At 39.0% G+C, this 12473-nt stretch overlaps 1 long non-coding RNA gene across 3 annotated transcripts in view; it reads right to left on the bottom strand.

Annotated features, from left to right (window-relative positions):
* Positions 1–10505: 10505 nt before the first annotated feature.
* LOC140529537 (uncharacterized) overlaps positions 10506–12473 on the bottom strand; it is a 154770-nt gene continuing 152802 nt past the window's right edge. For all 3 annotated transcript variants that reach the window (XR_011975582.1, XR_011975583.1, XR_011975581.1), the window contains one exon: positions 10506–10813. This is a non-coding gene — a long non-coding RNA (uncharacterized lncRNA). The remainder of the gene's footprint in view (positions 10814–12473) is intronic.

The following is a 12473-nucleotide window of genomic DNA, read 5'->3' as shown; positions in this document are numbered from 1 at the left end:
ATTCAGGGAAAATTAGACTCCTTTATCTATTTTTTTTTAATTTGTATCTTGTTTCTTTCTTCCTTACCTTTGTGTTTTACGTTAAAGTGGGCTAACTTTAGTAACTAAGACATAAGAAATCATCATAAACTATCATAATTGATAGTATTTGAAAATTTGCAAAGTACTTTTCATGAACGATCTCATTTGACCCTCACAACAAGCCTGTAGAGTTACCAATATGTATTATTGCTCCCATTTTGCTGATGAGAAAAAAGTTTGAGTGATGTATCAGAGCTGGCATGTGAACCACATCTTACCTGTACTTACCCACCTGTGGTCACTTCAGATAGTGCATTCATTTATTCCATGCCCCAACAAAGTCAAAATGGATGCTGGTGGAAGCTATTATCACCCTAATTGTTAGTGCTTTTTTTGTCTCAAGTAATCACATATATGTCTAGTTGCTTATGTGTTATACCTCTGCCCCCCTCTCAAAAGAGTGGAAGCAGAACTTTCTTTGTTTTGCCTCTGTATCTTCAGCACCTAACAATAATCTCTTGGACATAGTAGATGCTTAGATTAGACTTACTTACAGGAAATAGGTTTTAGGCAAAGGTTGGAACAAATCTGCCATATCCCAATCACATGAGAGCAGTCCACTAGGTCACATGTTTGGAGTGACAGTCTACTGCTGCTCTCAGAAAAGAACAAAATAATATAGGCTTATTATTAGACAAATATCCTAATTATCTTCCAGTATAGCCTAGACTGCCCAAAGTCAATGAGTAATTGTTCATTCCCACAAGAACATAAACATAAACACACACATACGCATGTTCTCATGCACATATTTCACAATACCTGCAAATGACCTAGCCTAAAAATGAAAGGGAGGAGAAAACACAGAATAATGTCCCTAAATTAAGCTAACGAGGGGTTAAGAAACAATTCTACAACCACACTGAGTTGTTTATTAACAACTGGGTACAAATACACAAATATTTCCTAGGCTGAGTAGAACTCAAATACTGCTTTGGATGGTTGTAACAGTCGAAACTGTTCCAGGGGACTTGCATGAACAACAATTTTATTTCTCTAATATTGACCCAGTGCTAGTACTCCTGGTAGTAACATTTTATTATGAGTCAATAATCTATTTCCTGGAGTCTAACCTCTAGCAACTCTGAGGCACTAGGTGGGTAGAGAGGTATAAATGGCTTTAAGAGATCTATATCCTAAAGGGCACTGTATAAAAAACACTCCTCTTCTTTAAAGTGCTTATTACCTATAATATAGTTACAAGCCCAAAAGTGTATCTTAAAGCATGTTGAACAATGAACTATGTTTTGAAACATGACCATTCAGGGATGTACCCCCACCTAAACTAAACTCTTCATTCCATTTCCATCCCACAAACATGTATTGTCTAGTAGGTAAAAGCAACTGTGCTAGGCACTAGGAATACAAAAACAGGAAGATACATCATTTCAATTCATTTCAGTTCAATAACTATTGATTAAGCACCTGCTGTGTGCCAGGTACCACTAGAGTTACCAAGAAGGTGATGAATCCTCTATAATGGAAGACTTTGGTAGGAGTTTAGAGCTCCTCCCTTCAGCCCTCCATTCTAGAGGAGCAGAAACTGAGGATATAGGAGAAAGTGTGGAGTATCAAAACCCTGAGTCATTCTTGGCTAGAAGACTTCAGGTGATTAGTTTATCCTGGGGCGGGGGAGGGAATGTAGTTCCCTGGAGTCAAAGCCAAATAAAACAGCTGATGGAAAATGGAGTAAGTATGAAAACAAGCATCTACGTATAAAGTACATGCAGAATAATATAATATAATCTGAGGAGGAAGTAGTAAATTATATTGCATTACTAGGGGAATCAGAAAAGGAAAGGCCTCATATAGGAGACTGTACCTGAGTTACCCTTGAATTAAGCTACAATTGGGGGAGGAGGGAGAGGAAAGGGGGCAGGTATATACATTCTAGACATGAGTGTTCAGTTATGCAAAGGCCAACTTGACTCTGTGGGGAAAGGTGAAATGTCATATATAAGGAGAGTCAACTGGTCAGTTTGACTAGTACACAAAGTGGAGGAAGGGTTTAGGTTTTTGCTGTTACTATTCAGTTGTATCCAACTCTTCATGACCCCATTTGGGGTTTTCTTGGCAGAGATACTGGAGCGGTTTGTTATTTCCTTCTTGTAATGCCAATGAGATTTAAGATCTTCCCCTCCCATTAATGGGCCTACTCATTGAGGGAAGCTTGATTAGGGGAGGCCCACACATTTTGCTAATTTTCTAATGAAGCACTGGTTCTCAAGGATGATGATGCCCTCTGGTTCTAAAAACCATATAAATACTCTGAGATGAGGTTTTACTTTGGGGCTTACTCATTGGAAGCGTTTGTTTGGCTAGATGAGACTCCAGGCAGTCGCTAAGGAGCCCCCTGGCTTTGAAAACCCTGGCTTCTTTCTCTGGTAACTATGTATGTATGGTCAGTCAGTTATCTGTCTGTTGATCTGTGATGTATGTATTGCTTATGTCAGGCAGCAGGAAGTCCTGTCTGTTGATCTTTATTTCTCTGTATTTTCTCAGAAGTTCAGGGTGCTGACGTTTTCCCCTGAACTAAGCGAATGATATATGTGCTTGATGAAAGTGATTGTTGACCCCTCAAAAGTTGCTTTCCTTTTAGAAAAGCAGATCTAAGAACCTGTGATAGCGGGCCCTCCTCTGTATGTCAAGGTGCTTGCTTTTACACTTCTTCAGATCATTTTACAGATAAGGAAAATGAGGCAAACAGGGCTAAATGACTTGTCCAGAGTCACACGGCTAGTAAGCATCTAAGATGAGTCTTCCTGATGGACTCCAAGCCCACTGCTCCATCCACTGCACCACTTAGCTGCTCTGGAGAAATGGTAGCAGTATGAAAAAAGACAGTGGTAGAGGTTATGGAGGGCTTTAAATGCCAGGCCTCAGCATCTGCAGTTTTATCCTAAATTCAATTGGGAGTCTTTGAAGATTTTTTTTGAGTAGAGAAGGTGACATAGTGAGTCTACTTTAGGACCATCAATCTGGCAGCTGTGTGAAGATTGGGTTGAAATGGGGAGAGGCTGGAGACAAGAATGCCAATGAGAGAATGCCTCTCACTGGTACTTTTGAGAGGTGACGAGGGCCTGAATTAGAGTAAAGGAAGTGTGTATGGACAAAAGGAGATGGATCCAAGAGATGTTTTGGAGGTAAGATCACCAAGACTTGACAGCTAATTGACTACAGGGGTAGGAGAAGGAAGAGTGAGAAAGGCTCCAAAGCTGAATGATTAGAAGAATGGTGGTGTAGGTACATGCATATATGTATACATATATGTATACATATCTATATCCATGTACACAGATATAGATACGTGTAGATATCTATTGTAGATATAGATGTATGTATATGTAAGTGCACATATATACTTGTAAAAGGTGTTTACCACCGTCATAGACCATCACGGAGTTCAAATTATAGCGAAAGTCCTTATAAATGCTAAGTCCTACAGATGCTTCTGTTTACAGATGATATCGGGATCAGTGCACTAAGCTACAGGACACTGTAGAGCATACGAGAGCCGTAATCACTGAAAGAGTTTGGCCCAGCCATCTACACAGGAAAAAGCAAGTGGATGAAGAATGTTAACTATTCTGACTACAATAAGGCAGAGCAGATTATCCTGACTAAAATGCACAGAGCTAATCCATCAGTATGGACGACTTTATCAGAAAATGCAGATGAATCACCATCAGGGTCCAAACTGAATAGGAGGAAAATGAGCTAGATGCCATTTAAAAACCACACTATCTTCGTAACAATGCCATGCTTCTTCCTGAAACAAGGGCTTGTCTTTTTAGCATCAATATTCTTGATGGCTGTGAATCATGAAATATCAGTCTGACAAACTTGAAGTTTGTCTAATAGACACTGGAGAAGCACCTGGTGAGTGTGAGTAAGCTGCAAAATAATACAAACCAAAGACAACTCCAGAGAAGCATATAAGGGATCCTAACAGAGAAATCTATAATAGAGGAAAAGAAGGTAGGCCAGTCACGTGGAGAGAGTAAGCAATAACAAAGGGGTAATCTACATGTTTCCTCCACTGGTATTTATAAAATGGCCAGAAATCCAGAGGCAGGAAGGCCCCCTGGCACTCTCATCCTATAAGAGGATAGGGAAACAAATGCATGGGAGGAGGTACAGAGTGATTGCTGTCTTCACTAGAAAATAGAGAACCCACCTCAGTAAGACCACAAATACATTAAATAGTTAACAGTATCCATCTGTAGACTTTCATTCAAAGATGAAGAATTCATGGTCCCTATGCTAATGGAGCTTGACATCTAACAAACGGAGAGATAACCCTGCCTTTAATGGAGAGATAGCATGGCCTTTCCTTTTGGACCTTACACAGCACTTTGTTTTGTAACTCCATAAGTCACTTCTCGTGGAATATCGGGTACTACAGTAAATTATATAGAGCTGTGTGTTAGAGTGTGCATGGCTTATTTCCCCTAGTGATCTTACCTCCCTTCTAGACTATAACATCCATGACAGCAAGGACCATGTCTCATCTAAATCCTCTGCCTCAACTTTATTCGTTGTTCATCATTTGGTCAATTCCATTGTGTCCAGCTCCGTGACCCCATGGACCAAACTGCCCACAGAGTTTTCTTGGCAAAGATACTGGAGCAGCTTGTCATTTCCTTTTCCAGAAGATTAAAGCAGAAGTTCAATGACTAACTTAAGGTCACACAGCTAGTAGGCCTCTAAGGCCGGATTTAAACTCAGATCTTCCTGACTCCAGTGAGTCACCTACCTGCTCCCTAGCAGTACAGATCATATACAGTAGGTGCTTAAAAAATGACTTCTGAGTAAATGAATAGATGATTATACAAGTAACCAAACTTTCTTAAACAATTCAACAGGCCTAAGATCTTATAAATGTGGATACTCTTCACAGATTAAAGCCTCTATACACCTTATCCTGCAAATTATTCATTCAGGGGTTTCTGTAAATAATCTAGAGACTCTCCCCAGTGGGTCAGACAGCTTTTAAGATCTCCACGGATATTACACTTTGGCTGTCTCTGCATCAGAGCATCTTATTTTGTGTTGTGGATACCTTAGGCAGGCTAATGGACACTTTCTCAGAATAATGTTCATAAATGCACAAAATAAAATAGGTTATAATCACAACGATAGCCAATTATACTGAAATTCCAGTTACCAAAACATGTTTCAGAACAAGTTTACACACCACAGGTTTCCAGGGATTCTTAAATCCTTGCCGTCATCTCATTTATAACGAGCACATGCAAAGAACTCTAGAATTGAAATCAAGCTACTCAAGCCTGAGTCACGGGTCTGACACTTAGCACCTACGTGACTGTGCACAAGCTGTATTGGGATGTCAATAATACATACTGCCTACCTCGAGCTGCGATTAGAAAAGTCTTTAAAAGGGGAGGGGCTTAAATAAAAGTGAGCTATCATCACTTGAGACAGAAGCTGCTTCAAACTATGATTTTATACATGTTGGCACTCGCAGTGTGAAAATTGTCTCCGCCAATGCCAACTGGCAACTCATCTGTAATGTATATCTTAGAGAACTCCCTTAGAAAATCATGTGAGAGATTAAGTGTTTCCACTGTGGTCACACAAGTCAGTTGTAGGACCTGAACCCAAACCATCCAAAGTCAGCTCTCTATCAACTGTAGCGTACTGCCTCCCCATATAATTATTTCTAATCCTTATTATTGCAGTAACTCTGATACAGAATAGAATCTCCTAAAAGCCAAAGAGGGATAGAAACTCCAGTCAGACAAGCCTGATGATATAAAATCATTCCACTAGTTATTAAAAGAAACTATATCCTCCTGCCTGATTCAAAAACAAAAGCCCTTATTTTCCTACACCATCTTACAGCACCATCACAGCTAATCTCATGAAGGAACAAATAGGAAACCACCAAGTTGATTGTTCATCTGACAAAAGGCTTCAGTCAAAAGGTTGAACGTTTTTCATTCTCTCATCTCAAATCTAAGTTCTCAAGTCACTTTTCTTCATTTGTTTTTGCTGTGATACTTGAGCTTATTGTATTATCCCAGGTTTCTTCTGCATTTAAGGTGAGCAGAGATATTTTCTGTTTATTTTGGAAGTAGCTGTCCCCACCACACACCTGTACTGAAGTCAAATTCCCAGTCCCATTCACTTGTTTTTAACAGGGAAAAATTCAAGAGTTGGGGACGAGGGGAGGTTAGAGGTAGGGATGTGAATTATTTCATAAATAATATTTGTCATTCATATGAGCACCATTTTTTTAAAAAGGAAAGGAATTTTAAACTCTTTTTCTTCATTAAGAAAAACATAAGGACACTTCTGCTTTTGAAATGGGATGGTCTCTAAGTATTGTCTGAGGGCCATCCTAGTAAGTTCAGAGAGGCTTATCACCAGCATGATGCCCAACAGGTGATGAATGGAGGGGGTGAGGGAAGGAAGGACAAAAGCTCAACAGCCTATAAAGGTCTGGAGAGGTCACAATATGCATTGCTGTAGTAAATACAAGGAAGAGGGACTTGGATGATGGTTTCATTGGTATAGGAATTCCTGGAGGAGGAAACCCCCTCTACTAGACAATGGTAACCCTTTTTCCATAATTTAGAGAGACACCTCGAGTGGTAAAATGACTCGCCCACGTTCACATAGCCAGTGTGTGTTAGAGGTGACAAACCCAAGTCTTCCTTGCTTTGAGGGCAGCTCTCAATCTATTATGTTTTCATTTCCCTAAGTACTACCACAGATGATATCACAGATACTTAAAATATTTATAAGAGGCCCATTACGTTGGCTCAGATATTCATTCACTTAACAAAACAGGCTTTTTATTTAAATGAGGCTTTCAATTTAAAATATCTTAACCATTAATAACACTCCTACTTTCATCTTAGAAATTCCAAGAATAAATGGGGTATCTTGTAAATATATACTGTTTGGCAGCTAGGTGGCACAGGACCTGCAGTCAGGAAAAGTTGAGTTCAAATCTGGCCTTCAATATTTACTAGCTGTGTGACCCTGGGCAAGTTACTTAGTTTCTGTCTGCCTAAGTTTCTCATCTATAAAATGGGATAATAATAGCACCTACCTTCCAGGGTTATCATAAGGATAAAATGAAATAATATTTGTAAAGCATTTCACAAATCTTAAATCATTGTATTTTATTAAATATACCAAAAATCTTCCAATCTGAACATTTTATAAAAAGGAATGGAAATATTTGACCAACCAGAAAATTACACTAAAATAAAAATTGGATTTTTTTATAGACTTATTCCCCAGAGGTTTTTGTCTTTGAAAACCCCATAGCTGTTCAGAACCAATGTAAGTAGTTTTGTAGCTTTTGTTTTATCTCTTTTGTGTATATGTGTTTCAGGGGAGTTTTTTGAGGGGAAGGAGGGTAGAAATGATAAAGTCTTTGAAATTAACATTTATTCTAGGTACAACATGCTACCTCAGATTAAAAAAAAAACAAAACAGCTTTCAAAACCAGAGAACAACAAATGAACAGACTCTTGGTTCCATGAGTAGAATCTAATACTCTCTTAAGCCTTGGAAAATCAACATGAAATGCATTCTAAATCGCCAAGGGCAGGCCCTAGCACTGAAGACTTCCATCAAGCCTGTTAAATATTCTCCATGTAATCCATTGATTTCTTTATGGAAATCTAAAATGGTAATATTTCAAAAACACTTGGAACTTTCAATACCCTAACTATGGAATTATTATTCACCTGTATTCTTCAGGATCATATTTAACTCCCCCACCATGACCTCTGGGTACAAGTCCAAAGCATAGAATACTTAGTGATTCACACATGGCCTTCAATGCTATGAAAGCCATCCTTGGCTGCTCTGTGCGGTTTTCTTGTTTTCAGTGAAGAATGTGCACTCAATATAAATTATCTGTCAAAATTGGTGATGAAGTCATAACAAATTCACACATTTCTGAATATGTTGATTTTGGAAGTTTACGTCCTCAGAGTTTTAAGACGATGAAGGAATGACTGTACTACTGTGAATACATCCACAGGTCAGGAATAATACCTGTTCCTTGAGTATTTCTTAAAATGAAACTGATTACAAGGAAACATAAGATCACAGATTTAGAGCTAGAGGATACTAGAGTGGAAGGAACCCTCTACCAGAAGGCAGGAAAACTGCCCTAACACTAACTAGTCCTATGACCTTAGCATGTTCAGTCATTTCTCTGAATGTCACTTTCCTTGCCTCTAAAATAAAAGTGTTGGATTAAATTATCTAGATAGTCTTTTCTCGTTTCAGAACAGAATTTTTGTATTGCTGTTTGGAGCCAGCCTGATGGAATATTCATGTTGTGCTATGCATCAGACTCTTACAAAAAGAAAAAAAATAAAAGGAACTCAAGACTAAAATTGTACTTTTATTTATTGTCATAGGTAATTGATAGAAGCCTATGTCTCCTTATCTTTGTTTCCCACAGTAGTCTGAAACATGAGGGCCCCTTTCTTACCTCCCACCTAGCAAAAACAAATAGGTGGAGCCACAGAACCATGGACAGTAGTACTCCTATAGAGAGGCCATTACATGCAGAATCAGCCCAGCTTCATTCTGGGGAAAGGGAATGGGATGAGCTTGGGGAATCCCTGACAGAATGGGAAATGGGTCAGAAATGGTTTAAATCCCCACATAGTCTCCCTAGACTCCTTTTTTCTCCTTTTCATGTCTACCAGAATAGACTAGAGATTGGGTCCCTACCCTGATGGCAGGAGCAGGAGTTAATCTACCAATTTATAGAGATCTCCTCCCTATAGCTCCTGTGTATAGAGCCAGTCCCAGGAGGTCACAACCAGTATTGACATTTATCACAATTTCTTCCTCAGTCAGGAAGCCCCTGTCAGAGCAATGCCATCTTCTTCTTCCTTCCTCTTCTACCTTCACTTTGGTCACTGCCCAAAGACTCATTGCCTGTTAAAAGATATTCAGAGTGAGCTCACTAACACCACTGCTGATGTTGCCACAAAGAAAGTTGCCACTGAGAAATTTACAAGTATTAAAGAGAAAAAGTTTTAAGAATACAAAAGTCATAATTGGATGACATGAATGTATTTCTGCATTTACATGAAGAACACAGATATTGCTAAAAATGTATTAGTACTTTAATGGAACATGAATTTAAGCCACCTCCAAAGTACCGCTCTGATACCTCATCAGGACATGGAGGTAACCCTGGCTATGCCCTGCCAGGGCTTAGCACTATGCCTGAGGTGGAGTAAGTGTTTAATAAATGCTTGTCAAGTGACTAAGAGGCAGGGCCTATCAGACTAGAAAGGCTACAAGTACAGTCCTGGCAATAGATGGTCTACTATCTAAGAAAGAGCCCATCTAAATACTGAAAAGCTCACCACCTAAATGCATTCTGGGAACATGGCTAGCCCATCTTCTTTTCTAAGCATGCATCTCTCTCTGATGATGTACTTTAGAGCCCTTTTGCACAATGCAAAGTTGGTAATGTCTAGCAGCTTACTCGTACATCTTTCCATGCATTTCTTCATTACTCTATAAGTGACCTTAAGTTCTTTAGAAGCTATTCTGTGACTCACAATCACATAGCATTACCAGAAGAATAAGTTTTTTTAAAAAAATATGGACCTAATCAAGTCTTATTCATTTATTATGCAACTCATAATTGAACCTTTTTTCATATGTTTTTACCAACTTGACTTTTACAATATAGGGAGGAAAGGCACAATCAAGCCAATTCTTGGGTTATATCTGCCATTAGCTGTACCCATAGGCAGGTAAGATATGTAAAGTTTCCTTAAAATTACTCTTGAAACCACATTTAGAGAATTATTGGAAAGCAAGAGCTGACAAAGTGAAAGCCCTGATGTTCCAACTACCATCACTAAGCAAAGCTTTAGGAAAATTATAAAAATGAGTAGTGAGTCATCTGGGCTGTCAGAAGGAGTATGATCATCATAACAAGTTCATACAAAATAGAAAGTCAACAAGCCTAGATAAAAAATGCTGCTTCTCAAGGCTGCCCACTAGGACAGAGTCTTTGATCATTGCAACTCCTCTAGATCCTACCACAGTGCTTTGCATAATAGCAGATATTAAGTGCAATATGTGCTGAAGTTGAAGTAGTAGCATTAATTCCTCATTTCACCAATGAAGAAACTGAGACAAAATGACTTGTCCAGGGTCATGCATATATACCCTCAACAACACTGATTGGAAAGTTGTAGACTTATGACTGGAACCTAAGTATTCTGCCTTCAAGTCTTTATTCTATTATCCCATTTGCCTCCCAGAGACAATGTTATAATATACAGCAAGTGAATGACTAGCTTCTTCCCAGACCACTTGGAGTTTCACCCATTTAAACTAGTAGCCATCAAAAATATTGGAAGTCATATTGAAATCCCATGGAAAATTTGGAAACATAATGATTTATATAAATAATTTATTTGGTTTCATTTACAAGCCACATGTGAGATTACATCTTTAGATCTAATGCATTCGCTTACTCAAATACTGTACTATTGGCTCAGAGCCCAACTGACTGTGACAATTCACCATGGTGGTTACTTCATTGATGTCAATTCTTGGCTACTTGGGTGCTCATTATGTGATTTGTAGTTTATTTCTTCTTCCTCTAGGCTCTTGGTCATTCTCCTGCTTACAAATACCTCCACTAGAAAGAACAGGTAGAAGGTACTGGATCAGTCCATTTTGTGGTGTCGTCAACTGTTGACTAAAAAAGAGAAAAAACAATAAGAACAACACAACACAGCAAAGAAAACAACAGTCATTACATTGAAAATGAACTGCATGAGTGTGACAAACTCAAGTGAGGGCAGCAGTTTGGCCTTTACAATTACGTGTCTTTTTGGCTTGTGTTAAAATGGGTTTGCTTTTTACATACACGCAGCCTATTGGGAGAAGTGGTTTGGAAGCAAGCTAAGTGGCTGTGGGAAGCCAGCCTGAGAGTATAAATTTGATATGGAGAGATTTAAACTAACATAGGCAACAATGAGAATTTGGAATCATCTCTGGATTTCATTTATCCATGTGATCCCTCTTCCCCATTACTTCATAAGTTTCTGAATGAGAAGCAAAAAAGACTCCTTGATTTGTCAGGTTTAGAGTTCTTTCCCTCAAAGCACTGGGGAATTTAACTCAGAATTAAATTAAGTTCTATTGGATAGAAATGAAGTAATGACTCACTTTCTCTTAAATACAAATTAGGTTCTACCAAATCTCTCCAAAAATCTGACCATATCACTTTTTGCAGAATCAATGTTTTGAGGAGTCAGAAATGATCAGAAGAAGCAAACAACCCCTATAAGTTTTAGCCTAATGTTTAATGGATTGGGGATTAAAGACGCAAGTACCTAGCAAATCACAAAGACTAGCTAGAAGGGGAATTGTCTAGTTCCCGAATCTTGTGTTCAGAGTTCTAGGTCCTCACCATTTGTGAACTCTTTCTTTTTTCCTGTTTCCCTTCTGAAAAACTTTTAGTAACTAGGATTTGAAACTCCTATCAGTGTTCTAAGTACTAAGTCTGTCTCTTCCTTTTGAGCGTACTTTATGAAGATGGATAAACCCAGATAAAGATTAGTTGATGAAATTGGGATGGTTTAGCCTGGAGAAGATTTAAAAGGGGCATTGGTTATCCAAGTTTTGGAGGATCTATTCTGTGGAAGGGGGGAAAATTAGAATTGTTTGGTTGGGCCCCGATGGGCAGACATGAGACCAACGTATAGAAGGAGCAAGGAGGTAATTTTGCCATTGCATAATGAAAAAATTACAACTACAGCTGCCCAAAAATGGGATGAGCTCTCTTAGGAGGTAGTAAGTTGCCCATCGTTGATGTTAACTGAGTGTAGGCTCGATGATCACTGATCAGATGTTGTAGATGTTCCAGTTTCCTATACTGGTTAACCCCTCTGAGAACCATAAAGGGCTGAGACTCTATGATTCATAAGATCATGACAACTATGAAACATTTGTCTGTAGAAAAAAATAATGGCAAGAGGCAACATAGAATAGTGGATAAAGAGACAACTTTAGAGTCAGGAAGACCAATCCAAGTCTTCTCTCTAACCATAAGCACATGTACATGGTGTGTTAGGTATGCCCAGGTACACTCTAGGTGCTAACTGAGCAGGATCAGGGCTTGGCCGGAGCCAGAATCCCTCAGTGGATGGAGACAACTCTCCCAGTCTCTAGGGACCCTAGTTTGCTGTAGGCACTCTGCTACTTCTGCTTCTGTTCTTTGATTTCCCTCTCCCGCCTTCTGAGGTTCTGGCACATGAAGAAGGAGGAGGGACATCTACACTCCTCTTCTAGACTGTCTCCACAGGTTTGCTCTCTCTGATCTAACGGCCCCTCAGATTCAAGAAGTCAAGTTC

Source organism: Notamacropus eugenii, chromosome 2 (assembly GCF_028372415.1).
Source record: "Notamacropus eugenii isolate mMacEug1 chromosome 2, mMacEug1.pri_v2, whole genome shotgun sequence".
Taxonomy (NCBI): Eukaryota; Metazoa; Chordata; class Mammalia; order Diprotodontia; family Macropodidae; genus Notamacropus; species Notamacropus eugenii.
The sequence above is the reverse complement of the archived record's forward strand: the minus strand, read 5'-3'. Positions and strand labels throughout refer to the sequence as shown.